The sequence below is a fragment of the Carex rostrata genome, chromosome 7 (assembly GCF_964058835.1).
Source record: "Carex rostrata chromosome 7, lpCarRost1.2, whole genome shotgun sequence".
Classification (NCBI taxonomy): domain Eukaryota; kingdom Viridiplantae; phylum Streptophyta; class Magnoliopsida; order Poales; family Cyperaceae; genus Carex; species Carex rostrata.
This window is the reverse complement of record NC_135924.1, coordinates 4,483,504-4,502,548: the sequence shown is the minus strand read 5'-3', so window position 1 is coordinate 4,502,548 and position 19,045 is coordinate 4,483,504. Positions and strand designations below refer to the sequence as shown.

General features: G+C 34.0%; 1 pseudogene across 1 annotated transcript; it reads right to left on the bottom strand.

Moving 5' to 3' along the window:
* Window positions 1-405: 405 nt before the first annotated feature.
* Window positions 406-9,291, bottom strand: LOC144556526 (kinesin-like protein KIN-7K, chloroplastic; annotated as a pseudogene). The gene is made up of 25 exons (XR_013512469.1): window positions 8,831-9,291; window positions 8,623-8,720; window positions 8,329-8,418; window positions 8,168-8,220; window positions 8,010-8,075; window positions 7,844-7,897; window positions 7,588-7,647; window positions 6,955-7,033; window positions 6,683-6,750; window positions 6,529-6,585; window positions 6,337-6,441; window positions 6,135-6,239; window positions 5,901-6,008; window positions 5,667-5,801; window positions 5,386-5,556; window positions 5,166-5,300; window positions 4,631-4,771; window positions 4,386-4,505; window positions 4,021-4,071; window positions 3,862-3,909; window positions 3,602-3,736; window positions 2,270-2,953; window positions 1,406-1,535; window positions 1,188-1,285; window positions 406-675 (listed from the first exon to the last, which is right to left on the bottom strand). The product of XR_013512469.1 is annotated as a kinesin-like protein KIN-7K, chloroplastic (transcript).
* Between the last annotated feature and the right edge of the window lie 9,754 nt (window positions 9,292-19,045).

Here is a 19,045-nt window from a genome sequence, read left to right as displayed (position 1 = left end):
AAATAATAGTGTTATTTGTTTAGATGCAATAGAAGAGATGAAACTAATAATTCAGTCCATATATAAAGGATTAAAAAGACCAAACCAATGATCCAGTTCTTTTGATTTCTTAAAATTATACTAACAATTATCATGCAGAATTCACCCCCAAACTCTAAATTTGTAGAAATTAAAGGAACCAAATAAATAAATTTATCCATTTAAGTAGATGCTAAAGAGATCGAACACCTTTAATTTTCCAAAATGTTTAGTTGTTGGTGTGCAAATATGTAAAAACTATAGCCCCTTTTATAGTTGGAAGTTTTAAATCAATTAAGCTATAGATATTATACTGAGTTATGTTTTTGATTGATATAGACAAAACAAACATGTATATATATAGAGTTTATGAATTAAGACAACAAATAGAGGCGGGAACAAAACATTCCCCGGATATAATTGCTTACACTATACTTCATACCAATGCAGTCATACAAACTATTGAGCACCATATCTATACAATTTAACAAGAACTTGCCTTGTAGCTCTAAAAAAGAAACCAAGGTTTTGATACTGTCAGAGAAGAGAAGACAAATACAACGAGAGGTAGAAGGAATAGAAATAAGTCCTTCTCTACTAATAAAGAATCTCACAATGCACTTCAAAAAAATGAGGCAACTCGACATTTCTAGTCACCTACAGCAATTAAGAATGAAAAAACAAATTAATAAGAAATATTAAAGTTTTAAGTCCAAGATGCTGTGTCTTTTGTGGTACGTCCATTTATAATGTTTATAGTATTGAATCAAATTGAATATCTAGTTTTCAATCTACCAATTAAATTTCAAAATTTGATAAAAACTGATACGCTATAATTTGATAAAAACAGCAAATCTACAACTCAAATTTCTAAATATAGACAATTACAATGATGTTAAATATCAAGAACATTCAATGCAGAGGCGGAGCAAGGCTTTCAAGTTATGGAGACCAATCATATAAAATTTGTGTTGCGTATGGGGTTCAATTTTACAATACCCCTTGCAATTTGCTCTAAATTATATAGAAAATTATGTACAAGCGCAAAAATTTGAAAAGGAATGTGGGGCAATTGATCCCTATTTTCTCAACATGGATCCGCCCCTCATTAAATGGGTGTACCATATAATAGATATACACTAGAACTACCAAAGTTTTATTGGTCTCACCTCCATCCCAGTGCATCAAGTATAAGTTATGATGCGATCAGAAATTTGACTTCGGCAGATAGGACATTCTGTACAGGCAAGTGAACATGGTTTGCATACTGTAAGGAAAATGCATAGAGAGCAATAATGTACATCAGACTTCCTTTTGAGGTTTAAAATTTGCATTTATCATAAAGCAAGTCTGTACCAAAAATTGTATTACAGTACAAAAAACTTACAGCAAAAATGGCGGCAAGGGAGTAACACAGCAGCTGTTGGAGACTCAAAGCACACTTTACATACATGAGAGTTTGCATCCTTCTCACCTGGCAAGTCTATCTCCTTCTCCTTCATCTCTTGGATTTTAGCCTGAATTTCAACAATTTGTTATTCTCAAATTCACATTCAACTGTTACCAAAAAAACAGAAGCAGCTTAACTTGATGATAGAAGAGATTAGGGGCGTTCACTGGATCCAGTTTATTTAGTTTTCAACCGAACTGACAAATATTGGATTTAATGGTTCAGGCTTTCGGTTGAATTTTTTAATTACTTCGGTTTTTTTATATTTGGTTCGGTTTAATCTCTCTTATTTCGATTCAACCAAACAAACCGAAATTTACTTCGATTTTTTTTTTGTTCGATTGACAAGTTTATTTCTGTTGGTTCAGTTAGATTTTTCAATATCAAATAAAATTTTGGTTTGGCTATTTAATTTGGTTTTAACCAAACCGACCGTTGGAACACCCCCAGAAGAGATAGTACAACCAGTAGTAGCTCAGGTTTTGGTTTTGGGACTATAAAACAGCCTAGAACTACTCCAAACTACATAAGAACTGAATTAGCTGATTTACAAAATACTGACATATCAGAGTCAACCTATGCATGTGCATCAGGCAAAAATGGGGCATTGACATGTTACCTTGCCAACTTGACATCAAGAATTAGGGTGATAATTTGAGCCAACCAATTTTTTTCATTAATAAAGAAGCAAGAAAATAAAAAATAACCCACCAATTTCCAACTTCAAAAGCACATTATAAAGCAATCGAAACACAAATTCAACAGAGAAAAAAAAAGGTTTAGTTCAAATATTAAAGTTACCTTCAGGCGGACCAAAACAGGCTCAAACTGGCCACTCTTAACATCCTCGTTGCGCCTATCCTTTATCAAATCATTGGTAACAACCGGTTTATCAACCAAGACAGCAACTCCTTCTTTGTTTTCAACCTTATCCGCTTCGTCTCTCATATCACCATTCATCATGTCTCCGTTACTTGATCTCTCATCATGGCCATTCTTTTGCGGAGCACCCAAAGCCCCTCTTTTTAATCTGGCAACCAGGACCCACATACCAGCCAAGTCATTTTCTAGGGTCAGTTCTCTCTTTTTCGCCTCATCTAATTTTCTCTTATATTCCTCTTCTATCACCTCTTTCTCAGACAAAGTCGCCTCTAAAACTGCCTCTCTTTGTTTTCTAACATTGAGTTCAGTTTTCAAACTATCCAAATCTGAAGTTTCATCTAAGGAGAAATTACTAAATTCGCGGCTAGCCCTGCTGCCAGGTCGGCTTCTTTGTAGGTTTTTAAGTTCCTTGGCTTGTTTTGCATTTTGCAAGGACAGCTTGGTGACTTCTTCGGCTAGATTTTTTAGTTCCACTGCAGCTGAAGAGGCGAGTTCTTTTGCATAAGAGGCTTCATCGGCCAACTTCTGGTTTTGGTGTATCAATTCTTTGTAATCCTCATTTCGTTGCAAGAGCTCGTATCTTAGTTTTTCACTTTCACTCTCCTATTGTGAATAGAAAACAAAAATCATCAAAATACTTTCAGGTGATTTTCACAATACAGGTTCTCAGAAATGATAGAGTTATTAATGTCAAATTGGATGATATACAGTACAAAACATTGATTTTCATCTTATATAACTTGTGCAAGTAATCATGCAAAACTAGCAATACAACCTGGTTAATATCAAGGGGTAAATGAAGAAGAAAAAACAAAGAAAGTACATGTCAACTCAAGTAAACAGGACACAGAAAACATTACACATCCAATGATCTTATGGTGCTTTACTTACCTTGATAGTTGTCTTCATCATTAGTAAAGCTTACTATTAACGAGAATTTCTCGGAAAAAGATAATGAAGTATTTTAGAATCAAAGGGCACCATAAGTATGTGTTGTAAATTGATTTACCGAACAAACAAGTATTTCATGGAAATCATCAAAGTTATCAACAATGTCTTAAACCAATAATAGTTTGAACTTGTTGTAAAGCTGGTACCCAAATTACGGATGACTCCATCAAGAATTGCCCAACAAGAGTTATATTCTTATCCCAACACATTATCTTCCAAGCAAACAAAGCCAATAATGAAAAAGAATTAAAAAATACCCAAATGGAACAACTAAAGATAACAGGTTATTGAACTAGAGACCTGTGAGTGAAGTTTTGACTTCAAGTACTCTATTTCATCTGATCCACGCTGCTCAGGTCCCTTTTCACTCTTCATAGAGGCAAGCTGCTGTTCAAGGAGTATAATTCTCTCTTGAAACTCATTGTTTTCCACACACTGCACCAAAAATCCATAAATTAAAAAACTTTTAAGGTTCTACACAGGGAAATAACATAAAAGATTTACATTATCAACAAAATATGTATCATGGAAAACAGCCGCAAAACAAGATGTATATATACCTTGTGCTGCAATTGTTCCTGTAGGATGCGATTATCAGCAGTTCTTAACTGCACATCACAGTTAAAACAGATTTAAATTTTCCACATAAGATAGAAATAAACATAACTGCAAAACAGTTCAAATCACAGATATTAAAACATTAATCATCGTAGTGTCACCTCAAGTTCAAATGCTGTCTCGCTGCACTGAGCTGTCAACTTTGATATAGTCTGGAAAATATAAAAAAAAATGTGTATGAGTAATGTTATTCAATTAGACCATCCAAATAACTTCAGAAATGGAGCATCCCCCAAAGAGGACAAACTCCAGGTCATATCAGTATATACCATGAGGTATACACTAGCAAGTAGAGTGTCTCTCTCAGTTCATGCACAAGTTTCATTTACTAAGATGCCTTAAGTGGCAAAAGATCACACAAAATAAAAAATAAACAGCAAAAAACAAAGATAAGAAAACTGAAAATTAAGATGCAGCTGTGAATGTGTATTATGACAACGACAAAAGGAGCACAAGAGAGCAGGACCTGTTGCATGTCAACCATAGAGGCACTGGCAAGAGAGGCCTCACCGGTCTCGGTGATTTTCTGCTCCAAGGCACGCATTTGTCTCCGCTTTTCTTGAATTTCACGCTCCAAATTCTGAATCTGTTTATGAGATCGCATGACAAGTGCAGAAATCCAAAAATGTCAAATGAAAATCACTGTTTAACATGACCGATCATCAATCAAAATATCACTAGGGATAACAAGCTAGATGTAAAGGATTATACCTGCGGTTTTGTGCTTTCAGGGTCATCAACAGATTGCTCCACAAGTCTCTTAAGAGTACTGGTACCAAAGGCAATCTCTCCAGCAAGCATCTTAACTTGCTCCACAAGGAGATCCATTTGATCTGTTGCACTAAATCCAGCCTAAAACGAGAATAAATCAAACAAATTAGGATGAACAAGAAATCAGAATACTCATTTTCCAAAATGCAAACAGTGATAAAATTGCATCATCATATTAAATGGGACTTTGGGACTTGCTGTAATTGGTTCAACTATGTGCAAAAGCCCAAAAAAAAAAAATAAGTGCAACATCAAAGCTCCTCAAATTACAAAGTAAAACCAGTATCCAAGCAGATACAGTCAAATACCAGAAGACAGGCTGTTGTCAATCCAGAACCAAAATGAGCTTAAAGTAATATTGGTCACTGTATATTTGCAAGTCTGATAAATGCAAACATACCCAAATTTCTACAATAGATGAAAATATATTTTAGGGAACATATGTTCAAAAGAATTTTAGTAGAAATACACATACATGTTCCATGCCAGATCTATTTGAGTCAGAGTCTTCATTTAGTTTGCTTGGATCCAATGGATCTGACAGGGCAGATGATAATGTGTCTTTTTCATTCTCAAGCAGTGGAGAGTTTCCACTAAAAATATCCAACTTCTGAAATGTCATAATTATCCAGGATCAGATAAAGAAAACAATCTTTAATTTAATATATTAGATTAGAAAAACAATGATGACGCACATCCTCTTCACTGACAGATTGGCCCCGTTGATGGTTGGGGACACTTGGAATGGTGTTCTTTGTGGAGACAAGTATCAATTTAGTCAACCTCTGAATTCGGCTCATTAAAGCAGCTTTTGCTTCCTCTTCCTCCTCCAGTCTCGACTGCATTTTCACCTGGCCCTCCTCCAGCTGGTCGAGCAATAAGAATCGCATATGAAAATTAGCACCAATTAAAGTTTAGTATCATGTGATGATTTTCAGAATAAATGTTATGATCTATAGCAGGACAGAAGAGAGACCTGTTGGCGCAATGTCAAGATTTCTTCATGACTGACACCACCAGTAAGCATTCCTCTCCTAAACTGATCAAGCTCTTCTTTCAAGGTGGAAATTTCTCTTTGATATTTTTTTATCAATGACTTCTCATCAATAATCTACAATCAATTAATTAAAAATGATTTTTACCCTTTGGATCTCATACCAAATATATATCGGCAATATATATATATATATATATAAATGTTATGCCCTACCCTGTTATGCGAAGCAAAAATTTCAACCCGTTTTGCTCTACTTGCAAATTTCAGGGTATTATGTGTTTCTTCCATGTTGCTAGTTGCTGGAGTAATAGTGCATATAAGCTGCAGAAACAACCAAGACATATTTGTTAATAAAAAAAAAGGTGCAAACAAGTCAAGTGAAATAACATAAAGATAACATATGACAAGTAGGTAAGGAGAAAGGGAAAGTAAATTGCAGTAACTTACTGATACATGTCCATGTCCACTTAACGAAGACTGAAGAAGACGAGTTAACTTTGAATCACGATATGGTATATGAGAGGCTTTCCCTTCACTAAGTTTCCCAATGACCTTCAAATATAAGTAACAAGTAAACATCAGCCTCAAATGTATTTGATCCACAAATAAGAAAAGCATTTTAAATACCCAAAAACAAAGTAGGCATTACCGTGCCAAGAGTTAACAAACTCTTGTTAATGTATGAACCCTCCTTTCTCCTTAGACCAGTTGTTTCTGTCTTGGAGCTCTCTGAACCAGCTAGATCAATCAAGTTCTAGATAAACAAGGCGGAAATTAAGATAAATTTATGACTGTATATAAAATTGTAAAAGAATGAGATAAATTAGGGTTAGCTGCTCACAAGCTGAGAGTACATCACACCATCATACTCATCCCCATGGGCACTGCTCTCGATCATCTACATAAAATGAGTTTAGAAAAGATGATTTCATATGCAGCTGTTAAAACAAAATAAATTGAGGTCCAAGAAAAAAGGATGTTTATAAAGGATTTACCAGTGTGAAGATTGTATGGCTACGACTACTGAACAAGTTGAAATTATTCGATCCCACATGGCGGTGCTCTGTTCAGGTTGGATAACATTAGCATTTGTTAAACCAAAGTTGCAACTAATTCTTTAAAACAAAATTTTCTATTAATGCACCAGAATTGCCGTTCTTACACCAGTTAAGCAACAGTCCTCCAAATATTACTAAAGCTCACAATAAGTTGCAGCTTTTTCTCTAAAATGTAATAAAAGAAAATAAGTAATGAATTTAAATTTCACCTTCACCAGCAGCAATGAAAGAAAGTGCATGTCCAGGAGAAAGAACAACCTCCTCCTTTATTCCTTCCACATAGGTCCCCTATGTTTAAAACTTTCGACTTTAGTTAAGAGAACACCCAGCAAAAATTTGCTAACAATAGACCAAGAGTTTCAGAATAAAGAACCTCTATTTTATTTCATTAGGTACCCTAAAGTAAGATTCTGGACACTATACCATAAACTTAACATTGGGATGGAACAATTGCTTATTCAAAATACCTGCACCTAAACCATATCTGAATTTTAGGAACCCATAAAATTAAACAGGTTATATTATAACATCTTTTTTGTATAGAAAGTTGTTGATAGTGAGTTCAGAAAAGCCTCTGATTAATACCAAACAAGTTCAGTTATATCATAGGATTTCGGCAAAGGGGACTTTAATTCCAAAGTAAATGGGTATTTCATTCTAACCCATTCTTTCTATAGCATCAGATATTCCATCCCCAGAGATATTCTTATTCTATCTAGAAGGAATAGAGAGGGATTTAATTGCAAAATTTTCCATCTATTCCACCTTTTCAACACAATTCCACTTAACTCAGTGTGCCTAACAAACTTAAATAGACAGCGGAGTTATAAAAGCTTTTGCACCTGATGGTCTTCTCTCACTCGCAAGTTCTGACCAGTAGGATCAAGCAAATCATTTATCACCTGGAGTAAAAATAAAACATTAATATATCAAGACTGGGTTACTTTTTAGTGTTTAATTTACATTTATTTATGCATAGGTCCATTATCCCTTTATAGAACTGTTCCAAAAGATGCAATCAGTACAATAATCCATGTGCTGGCTTATAGAAATAGTACAATTAGTAGTAATTTTATGTAAAGCTTGATCCCAACAAACCTCGTTGTAAATCTCAATGTAAGAGACACGGAGCAAGAATTCTCGCCCAGGTGACTGTAACATGATAATAAGGCATATTTAGTCAATTTGGTCAAACAGTATATTAATACACAAAAGGTTATCAAAGTTCATGACAAATAAAAGTATATTTGTATTAGATAGTTACATCTTGGATTATGCTGAACACATCTTTAATTGCCAAGGGGATAATTCCAGGAGAATTTTGATCACCCTAGAAAAAGTAAGCAGTCAAAAAAGAGGTACATAGATAGAAATTTATCTATATTTGAACTCAATTTAATTAAACTGTTTATAGAAAATTACATGCATTGTGTGGGTCTTGCCACTACTAGTAACACCATAGGCAAAGACAGTCCCTGCATTGAAACAATAAAAAAACACTTACAAGGAGACATGAAAAAGATAACCGACATACTAATTAATGAAGATGTAAATCTATTAAATCATTGATTAAAGAAAAATACCATTAATGCCCTCCATTGCAGCTTTGACAACCGGACGAGCTGCTACATCATAGACAGACGGAGTAGTTGTCGAGGGACCAAAAACTCGATCTAAAGGGATAAATTGGAGCAGAATCCAATTATGTCATTGATCATAAGTTAAAGACAAAGAAAAACTGGACCAAATTTTTTATGTGAATTCACAAGGTTCAAATTCAAGTTGAGATATTCTACGACGAATAGTAATTAAGGCCAACATTGTACCTCATTTCATAATTGAACCTAATAACAATCAAATTTAACCAAAATACTTACCATATCCATAAGCTGTAGCAGGATTAAACTCGCTCCTCACAAGCTTTTCTCCATCAGCGTACCAGGCGATCTCATCTCCTCTCTGAATCTCTCTCTCACTAAACCAAACCAATATTCAAAGGAAAAAAAGTTAATCTACTGAAATCATAGATCAGCCAAAACATGATGATGTGAAGTCAACCAGATCCAAATTACATTTCACACTTACTTGAGAGGCCTGAACCGGATTGTGACTGAGATACTATCTCCAGATCTAGAAGTGTCTTCAATGATAAGCTCATCGGCGGAAGGAAAAGGAATCACCTGCAATGGCGGTGGTGGTGGCGTCCTCATGGATCGAGACTTGTTAGGAGTCGATGGTCGGGTCCCGAAACCGTTACTAGATCCGTAGTACTGGAAGAAACCGAAGAAGGAGAAGACTTGGGGATAATCCGGCTGTTATAACCAGAGGAGGTCGACGAGGAGGAGGAGGAAAGGAAGAAGGAGACGGTGGCTTCCGGTAGCTGAAAGGTGAACTGCTTCGACCTCTGGAGGAAGATGAGCTGTACATTGTCTGGAGAAACGATCCAGACAAGGTCTAGCAATGGAGAGGGTTAATGGAATAAGGGAAGTGTGGAGTGAGAGTGGGTGAGAAGGTCAGAGATCACATGGTATGTAGTGAAAGGAAAGGGAAAGGGAAAGAGAGGTGAGATAGAAGAATGCTGGTTTTTAAAGGAAGAGTTCTATTGGCTTGAAGGAGAAGGGAAGGGAAGGGAAGCGAAGAGAGAAAGAGGTCGGTGTGGTAGAGAGGTGAGGAGAAAAGGCCAATGGCAGTTGGGGACGAGGTGAGAATGGAGTAGGTCCGATACCCATTGGATCAACTTTTAGGTCCAATGGGTTAATTAACCGTCCAATTGCCTTTAGATCCGTGTCTATGACGATGACGTAGTCTCCACGATTATTAAAGTGTACCGCACAAATCCTATAGCTCATTTGACGGTAACGGTGCACATCGAACCTAAAATGGATCGATGGGCATCTGACCTGTGGACTCAATAGTTGGGAAAGAAAGAGAGTTTGTCAGTAGACCTGTTCTTTTTATAAATTGTCGGAATTACTTTCATTTGAATTCGAATTTGTCCTGGCTTATTTTCTTAATACATCCTTAATATTCTCCAATTTGTGAATACACCACGAACGCTAACCATTCTAATATTTTTGTCATTAGACTAAAATGCAATATATGAAAAATGAATTTGTATTGTCATCATTTATCAAAATTATTGTGTATTTAAATGTGTTTCGTTGAACTTTTCACTATATAATCGGTATTAATTTGAACGCTACGATCTAGAAAAAGACATTTGAGTTTTTCATATTTTTATACAAGGAGGTTAAAGCAAATCAAATGATATGTGTATACTTTTCATATTTAAGTTACTTCAGTAATTCTAATAAATATGTTTTTCATTTTCTCCTTAGATTCCAAAAAAATAAAAGAAAAATATAAAAAATTTGCGATTAATTAAAATTTTGTTGAACTTTGTTGAAGAGTTTAACGTATGAAAATATGTGTTTCTAAGCGTCTTCTATTATGTGATTATACTAATGAAATAAATATAAATACATTCGAGTGTTGAACAATAGAAACCTTACATAAATGATCGAATTTGTCTTTAGTATAGTCTCGACTCTTATCGGACAACTACGTTTTTTCAGAATTGTTTCCAGCATATAGTATTCTATAAAATTTTCAAATAATTTTGGTACAACATATTTTACATGTATGAATAATTTATTTATCACAAAAAAACTATTCACTGTTAATTTTTATAATGAGTATTTTTATTATAAAAATATTAAATACAATTTGTGAAAAAAGTAATGTAGATAAGGTAATTTTATATTTTATATAAGGTAAAAAATAAAAATTTGAACCTAAGATATCTTTTATTAAATTCAGGAATCCTAGGGTCGAAAGTATAAAATATTTTAAATTATAAAAGTTGATCTTCAAGTTTGATCGGGTTCACAAACGGCCCGATGGACCGCGATCACGAGGGTTGGCTCTTGTGACTTGTTCGGTGCCAGTGACGTGGCGTATTGTGGGGCCCAGAGGGAGCCTGGGTCTGAGTTTGAAGTTTAAACTTTAAACCATGCTACTCTGGAAAAGATAAGTGGTAAAAAGGCGGGAATAACTGCAAGAGTCTCCTCTATTGAATCCTTAAATGTTTGCATAAGTGTTGCTAATCCCTTTTCTGTGGGACCTACACATCTGTGTAATACAATGAGGTGGATTTTTAGTTCTGCATATAGTTAGATATATAGTGATTGTCACAGAGACATGAAGAATGGTCCGGAACGGGTGGAAACGCAGTCCAAAATATAAAGTATAAACAAGAAGTCGCTGTATTCGAGGAATGCAGTACTATTAATTTATGAGTAAGCATGCACACACGCTGTCTGTGAAATACCTCGAGAAGATTCTCTGTGGCAATTTGCACAATAGGAAATATTTTTTCAGAAGAAACAGGAACTTTGACCTATATTAACCATTTAACCTGTTCCACGGTACGAGGGAAAGAAAATGGAAGCCAAATTCTCCAATTCGAACCGTTCAACATCGATCAAACGGCTTTAATTTCTTTTTAACACGGCACGAATCTCAAAGAACAAATAAATCAGATATAATTAAAGCCGTTTGATCGATTTTAAACGATTCGGATTGGAGAATAGGAGGGTCCTCCTTTTCTCAAGAAAATGAGCAGATTTCATTCCAAAGAAAGTGGGTATAGGATTTCAAAACTTTTGAACTGAAAATTACTACTTAGGTTGCCTTGTTCGGCCGCACTAAAAAACAGTTCGAATTTTCACTTTTTCTATGCCCACACCCATTTCTATCGGCACGCCGAACAAGGCCTCAGAGTGAATTTTTTTTTTCTCACGTGAACAGTAATTTCGTTGCTACAGCCGAACAGGCCCTAAATTTGAAGGGTGAGACTTGGATAAGGATGGAGTCAGACCTTTGAACTATAAGAGTCACACCTGAATTAGGATTAATCATGTAAAATTTGTATACTGTAAATGCAGTCCAATTTTACAATATTCATAACATTTTGATCTCAATTATACATAAAATCACATATACGTACATAAATTTTAAAAACAAATGGAGGCCAATTGACTTCAGTTTGGTGTTACTACCTCCGCCTCTGGACTTGAATGTTATGGATCGCATATGGTTTTCGTGTTACGGTCTCAAAAAAATTTGATGGTATTTATGATAAATTTTATTTAAGAATAATTAAAATTTACTTAATGCATTTCTAGAAAAATAGAATAAATATAAAAAAAATGCTTACTATATATTCTCATCTAAACTAACATTAAAAACACAGAGCGAGTTACACAATATCTGACGAGAGGTCACTCATTATAAATTTGGGGCTAATTTGTCATTGACTACAAATTAGAGAATTTATTTATCAAATTTCACAAATTTGAAAGAGGGTAATGATAATATTTATCAAATTTTTGCAAAACCAATGCTAATTTTATTTTTATATATTTTGTATTTTGACATTGATAGTTTAAAATTAGAATTGTTGATTTTGTACAAAACAAACTTTTACAAATTATATAATGGAATGTTTTTACTAGTGATGTATAAATGTACATTAAAATCAATGGTCCAAGTAAACTATTTGTAGATCTCCTAGTAAACTCCGCTTCTCCTAGTAAACTCCGCACAGGAGAAAAAAAGGTGATTTGAAGGTGAAAACGAAGAAGGCAGTTTTGAGAGTCGATTTGTAACCGGTTGCTTCACCCCGCCTCTCCACCCGCCCCCCCTAGTCTGCCTTGTTCGTTTTGCCTCGTCTCAATTGAGCGGATGGCTCCATTAAGAGTTCCGCCACTTACTGTCTTTTTTGTTCGTCTCGACTCTCCGGGTTCGACTGAGGGTTTGTGAATTCATTCCATCCCATAGTTACTACTATATCTATATGTGAATAAGGTATGTGCTTTTTGGTTGTTGCTGATGATGAGTTGTCTCTTTTCTTCTCTCCTTCTTTTTCCTCCTCTCTGAGTGGTGACTGTCCTGGTCCGGTTGATTTACTTCCCGGTTCCGGTTTGATTCAGTGCCATCTCGGCTGAGTGGTGACTGTCCTGGTTCGGTTTGATTCAGTGCCCTCTTCTTCCTCCTCTCTGAGTGGTGACTGTCCCGTTCCAGTTTTGATTCAGTGCCTCTCGGCTGTGAATTCCTCTAGGCAGCGTCGAATTCGGAAAGAAGAAGACGTTTCGGCCTCAAGGAAGGGTTCGATTATGCAACTCGAAGAAATTACTCCTGTGTCTACATTATCAGAGAAGAAAATCGGAAGGCCCACCTACTTGTTATTCGGGCGCGAATATACCAATTCACATTCTCTGACTTCACGTATCTTTTATTTCTAGACATAGCAATTAGATGATTGTACAAGTAGCTCACTGTATAGGTTTTAATGTTTTTCAATTTAAACAAAAGAATCATATGTAATAGCTACTTTGTAAATCATCGGATCAATGCAATTGCCTACGGGCTTTCAACCAAAAAAAAAAAAAAAAAAAAAAAAAAGAAAAAGTAAACTATTTGTATTTTGATTCTGAACAATTAAATCAAATATGTACAATGAATATAGCGGAAATTAGTGTATTGAAATAGACCGAACAGTCCAAAACCGGATCAGACCACCCGCAGATTTGACCCTGACTAATCTAGATCGGGTTCTAGATCCGAATCATACCGAAGTTAGGAATGGATCTAGCACAGTTTTGATCAATTTTTCCCACTAGATTCGAACTAACATGGCTAGTTCTTTACTCGTAGGCCGTGGCAATCGGCCTGCCCTAAACCTAGACTGGTCCAAACCGAGCCGTGGCAACCCAGACCAACTCTTATTATTTCATATTATTTGAAACCTTTAAACCAAATTACTTTAAAAAAATAATCAAATTACCTTAAAAAACGAATTATCTTGATCTTTAAAACCGAATTATTTTCAAACAATAGCTTTTAAACAAAACGAATTAGAAAGATATAATTCGATTTTTTTAAATCAATTGTTTTAAAATAATTCGGTTTTTAAAGATCAAAATAATTCAGTTATTTATTATTTTAAAGTAATTCGGGTTTTTTAAATAATTGATTAAAAAAAAAGTTGGATCGGACCAATCTGGACTTGTCAAATCAGACCGGACCAACTCGTGTGGGTCTGGACCATTCCCTCCAAATTTGACTTGCCTAATCCGGACCATACGGACCCGTGGACTAAGAGGACCCCTGAACCGAGATGATCCGTAACCCAAAAAGAGTCGTGAATCGAAGGGTTTTGGAACAGACCGGACCGGACCGGACCGGCCGTTTGCATGACACGAGGGGAAATGGTAAAATGGGAATTTTGATGATAAAATAATGAACATGATTTAATAATTGAATTCCTTCAAATGTGAGAAAGCAAGTAAGCAGTGAATTAGGTTAGATTAAACCTGATTAGCAGAAAATGGGTTGTCATAGGATCCTGGGTGACGTGTTACGTCGGGTGAGACGACAAAGACAATTTTGTCTTGTTCTACACAAACTTCCAATTTGGAAGGTAGTACCTTAGCTATGGAATAGAACCTATATATTATATAGTAATAGTAGCTTCCAAATTTACGGCACTGACACTTCAAATTTTCCAATACATTCTCTCTTCTTTCTTTAATAATTGAACTGCAGTCTCCAGACTGCCAAATTCAATTCAAAAAATATTCTCTTACAAGAATTCAAAAAGGAAATAAAATAATATCATTTCGCTGCACGAACCGGCGAACCCTTGTGAATTTTTTTTCAGATAAACTTGGTGATTTATCGATAATTGGGAGAACCAATCAATCATAAGCGCTGGATGTGGCCAATCTATGAATTATTTGTTCCTTAATTAATTTGTCTTTTTTTAATGATAACGTCGACAGTTCGAACAGCTTTCACGCTTGTACGTATGTGGAATAATCTAAAATAAATACAATGACTTATGTGTATTTTCTTATTTAATTTGTTTGTATCACTGATCAGGGCGGATTCAGGATTTTTGTCAGGGGCAAAAAAATATCGAATCAGAGTTTAAATAACTAATTGAATTTAAATTCATTGACTAATTAGATACTCGATAAAAAAAAAAAACAATACTTTGTCTTATATTTTTCAATGCCATGACTTATAATTTCTGATGTTTTAACTTACAATTTTAATTACCAATCACAATTGAAGAAATTTATTTTGATTTTAACACTAAATTTAACTCGAATTACAAATCAAATATCCAGAGGGGGGCAAAAAAAAATTTAGAGAGGACAAAATTAATTAGTACCGACAGATCACCACAAAAACTCAAAATTCAGGGGGCTGCCCCATGTATAGTGCTGGGTCCACCCCTGTCACTAATACAATTAAGGATAGTAACAACTAGAGAGAGCTTATTTTCATAACTCTTTGTATTCGGACTAGTTTATTATTTAGAAAAAAAATCACTTCACAGATGGATATAATCCTCTAAGGGGATTAATTATTATGTTAATTTCTCTCTATATATAGATAATTAATTGGAATGTTTGATAAGGGTAAAATATGTCTAATTCAATAAAATCTATCTATTATTATTTACTGTACAGTGAATAATAATGATACGTGGATAGGGGTGAAAACGGTGGGGATAAAATTCGATCCGTATTTAAAAAATTAGATGTGAATATCTGATATCCGATATCCGAATATCTATGTGGATATGAATACAGATATAATATTATATTTTAATTATTTGTTTCCGATATATACCATATAGATTAATATATATTATGAAAAAATATTTTATTCACCATTATAATTACATAAATATTATGAACTTTAGTGTTTTTTAATAAATATCTGATTTGATCTCTATTCATATTCAAAAAATTAAAAAAGAATATCATGATATGATTTTACCAATATCCGCTCTGTATCTGCTTCATTTTCGCCCCTACACGTGGAGGTATAAAAAAAATTATTTAAGAAAATTCCACCGTGAGCTGTTATTGACAATTCAAATGCATATTATTTATTCGAGCAAGTTGCAGTTTTAAAACAATCACTAAACCTTAAAACGCAAGTACTATTAGAATAATTAACAAAATATCATGCATATGACAATTAATCTGTATATTTTATTAAGAACAATAGCGCGCATCACAAGACTCACTAATTAGTAAATATAATCCGATTTGACAGCTGACTAACTGCGTTTGGTGACTAATTAATCAAATATTGGCGATAAATTGATGTTCAAGGCAGCCAAATATATATATCTTTAAATATATAAAATTTTCACGAAAATAATTAAGTTCATCGGTTGTGACTAATCCATCTATAACTATTAGTTCATTGATGTAGTATATAGTTGTAGAGGAGTAGAAAAAACGTGTCGTGCCATGTCATGATTAACACGTCATAATTTTGGTCTCGTGTCATGCTGTGCTGTGATCAAGTTAAATTTTTACGTGTGACCAAAATGTTAAGGAATGGTCACGACACACAAATGGTCACGCTATGTAAGTCACGCTGTGTCTAAACGTGTTGTGACCAAACGTGACACGCGTGGCCATTTAATCATAATTTATGTTAATTTATTTAAGATTCACAATTTAGTCAAGATCTAACCGTCCTAATTACATGTGACTCGTGTGACCACGTGTCGTGACTAAATCTTTTGCTTGACGTGCCATGTTAAGTTTTCAAAAGATAATCACAACACACGAACAGTTACGATACGGGACATGCAAGTCACACACGTAACCGACACGTGTATCGTGTTGTTCCGTGTCATTTTTCATACTCTATAACTTGTAGTGATACCAATAACATTTATAATGAGAAGAATTAATCTTGGCAAAATGTAACATTTTTTGAGTGAGAAGAATTTAGAATTCAAATTCTAAATGAAGATTTTTATAAATATTAAATATTAAATGAATGTTGATAGACTAAATTTTGATCTTTCTACTAAAAAAAATCATGAGGGATTTTAATGTTGATTCGGTGATTTGGTCAAACAACTTTGATATAATAATATTTAATTGAGTGAGTTACAAAATATGGCACTTTACAGTACTCAACTACTCATATTTGGTCAAATGACTTTAATATAGTCATTTAATGAGTCCTTTAAAAAAAATGCTAATTATGATATAATATGTAGTAAAATAATTAAAATACAATATTTTTAAAGATGAGGGCTCAAATGCTTAATTTTTTCCTTGTCCCTATCATATCATATGTATGTCCTCTTTTAAAGTCCAAAACTACTCAACTTAATATGCTTAGAGATCAATTTTTTTTTTAATTTACAATTTTTTTAAACTACAAAATAATTGTTTTTGAATGGTTCAGGATATTCTAAAAAATAGTTATTTTCTAAATATCTTAAAAAAATAGTAAAAAGTTTACAAAATTAAAATAATAAATTTGGTTTCCAAACAGATTTAAATATGGAAATTATGTTGAGCAGTTTAGATTGATTAATTAAAAATTGAAAACGGAGATAAAGATACAGGATATAATTGGACACGAAAACAATGAGGTATTTGAATCCTCATTTTGAGAAGGTAAATTAATAAAAATTGAGTTCTAAAACTATCGAATTTAGGTAGCTAGTGGGCCATCCACATTTGTTTAGAACAATGAATTTTGAACTTGTCGGATTTAAATTATTAATGGAATTAATAATGGTACTTAGATTTAATAACCTAACAGTAACTGTTAATGGAAAACAATAAAAGAAGAGAACCCAACAGTAACTGGTATAGGGGACGCAATTATTGAGAATAAATAATACACATACACATCTATACATTTGTCCTATTTTTGGAAGATTACTGTTGCAATTAATGATATTTTTGAGGGAGGTCGAATCTAAGTTCGCAAATTAATCCGAAATTTTTATTTATACTAAATTAAAAAAAAAAATCGTGTTTTCTGGGGAATTCCAAAAATATCAGGACTGCAGATTGATTTGACGGCCTCCTAAAAACACAAAAATGCACTGCAATATGATAATATTTAGATTTTTTAGGGGGCTCCAATTCAATATGCGCCTTCTCCTTCAAAAATAAAGCAGCATATTGAATTGGTGGCCTTGATATTTTTGAAATCCTCAAATTTTAGAACTGTTTTTTTTTTATATGGTATTAATGAAAATTTCGGCAAATTAATGGTTGAATTATCATTTTTTGACATGATATGTGGAATTAAATCAGACTTGCCTTTGACCTCGATGTTTAATTCCTTCTCTTTAGAACGCACGCTACAAACAAAATACAAGTCTTCAAAAGAGTATATATATGGGGGATTGCTCACTAATTATTGCACTTCAAAAAACATCATGATGGTGCCTTGTACTAAATGACAGAAATTACATATGCTATCGTAATCGTACTAATAAAAACTATATATGAAAAGACATTAACCAATAATTATGAGTTGAAACATTACAAAACAATTAATGACCTAACACGAAATTGACAAGACAGGCAAGTAATTAAGTGAATATCACTTAGGCCGCAATTTTTATATATAAAAAAATTGAAAAACAAAATATTAAAAACGAGAATGAATCTGTGAAAATTTTAAAAACAGGAAGGGTACACGACCCATGGCGTCCCTGAGGGACGCCATACCAAATTCAAGTCCAACGAAATTTTTTTTTTTTTTTGAAAAACCAGGGACGCCATGGCATATCCAGTCCCATATACAAAAGCTGAAAAAAGAGCTTTCGTGAGATTTGTATATGGGACTAGATATGCCATGACGTCCTTGGATTTTTGTTTCTTGGGCTGGGTATGCCATGGCGTCCCTGGTTTTTCAAAATTTTTTTTTTTCCGTCGGACTTGAATTTGGTATGGCGTCCGTGAGGGACGCCATGAGTCGTGTACCCCTTCCTGTTTTTAAAATTTTCACAGACCCATTCTCGTTTTTAATATTTTGTTTTTCAATTTTCTTATATATAAAAATCACAGTCACTTAGGACCTGTTCCGCGTTCCGTTGGGAATAGGAATATAAATTGAAAATTTTGAACTGAAAATTACTGTTCATATGGGAAAAAAAAATTCAGTCTGAGGTCCTGTTCGGCGGCTTGCTAAGGAATAGGAATAAAAATTTTTGAACTAATTTGTATTGTTCATCGTGGATAAAAAAACTTGGTTCTGAGTGAATTTTTTTTCTCACGGTGAACAGTAATCTGTCGAACAGGGCTTGAGTGAATTTTTTTTGTCCTACCTAAACAGTAACACGCTGAACAGGGCCTTAACTAAGCAATAAGTTTGTTTTAAATTGATAGCCCCACTTTTGAGTTTCCCATTAACCAGCACCGCAAAATAAGTTAAATAACAAAAATATAG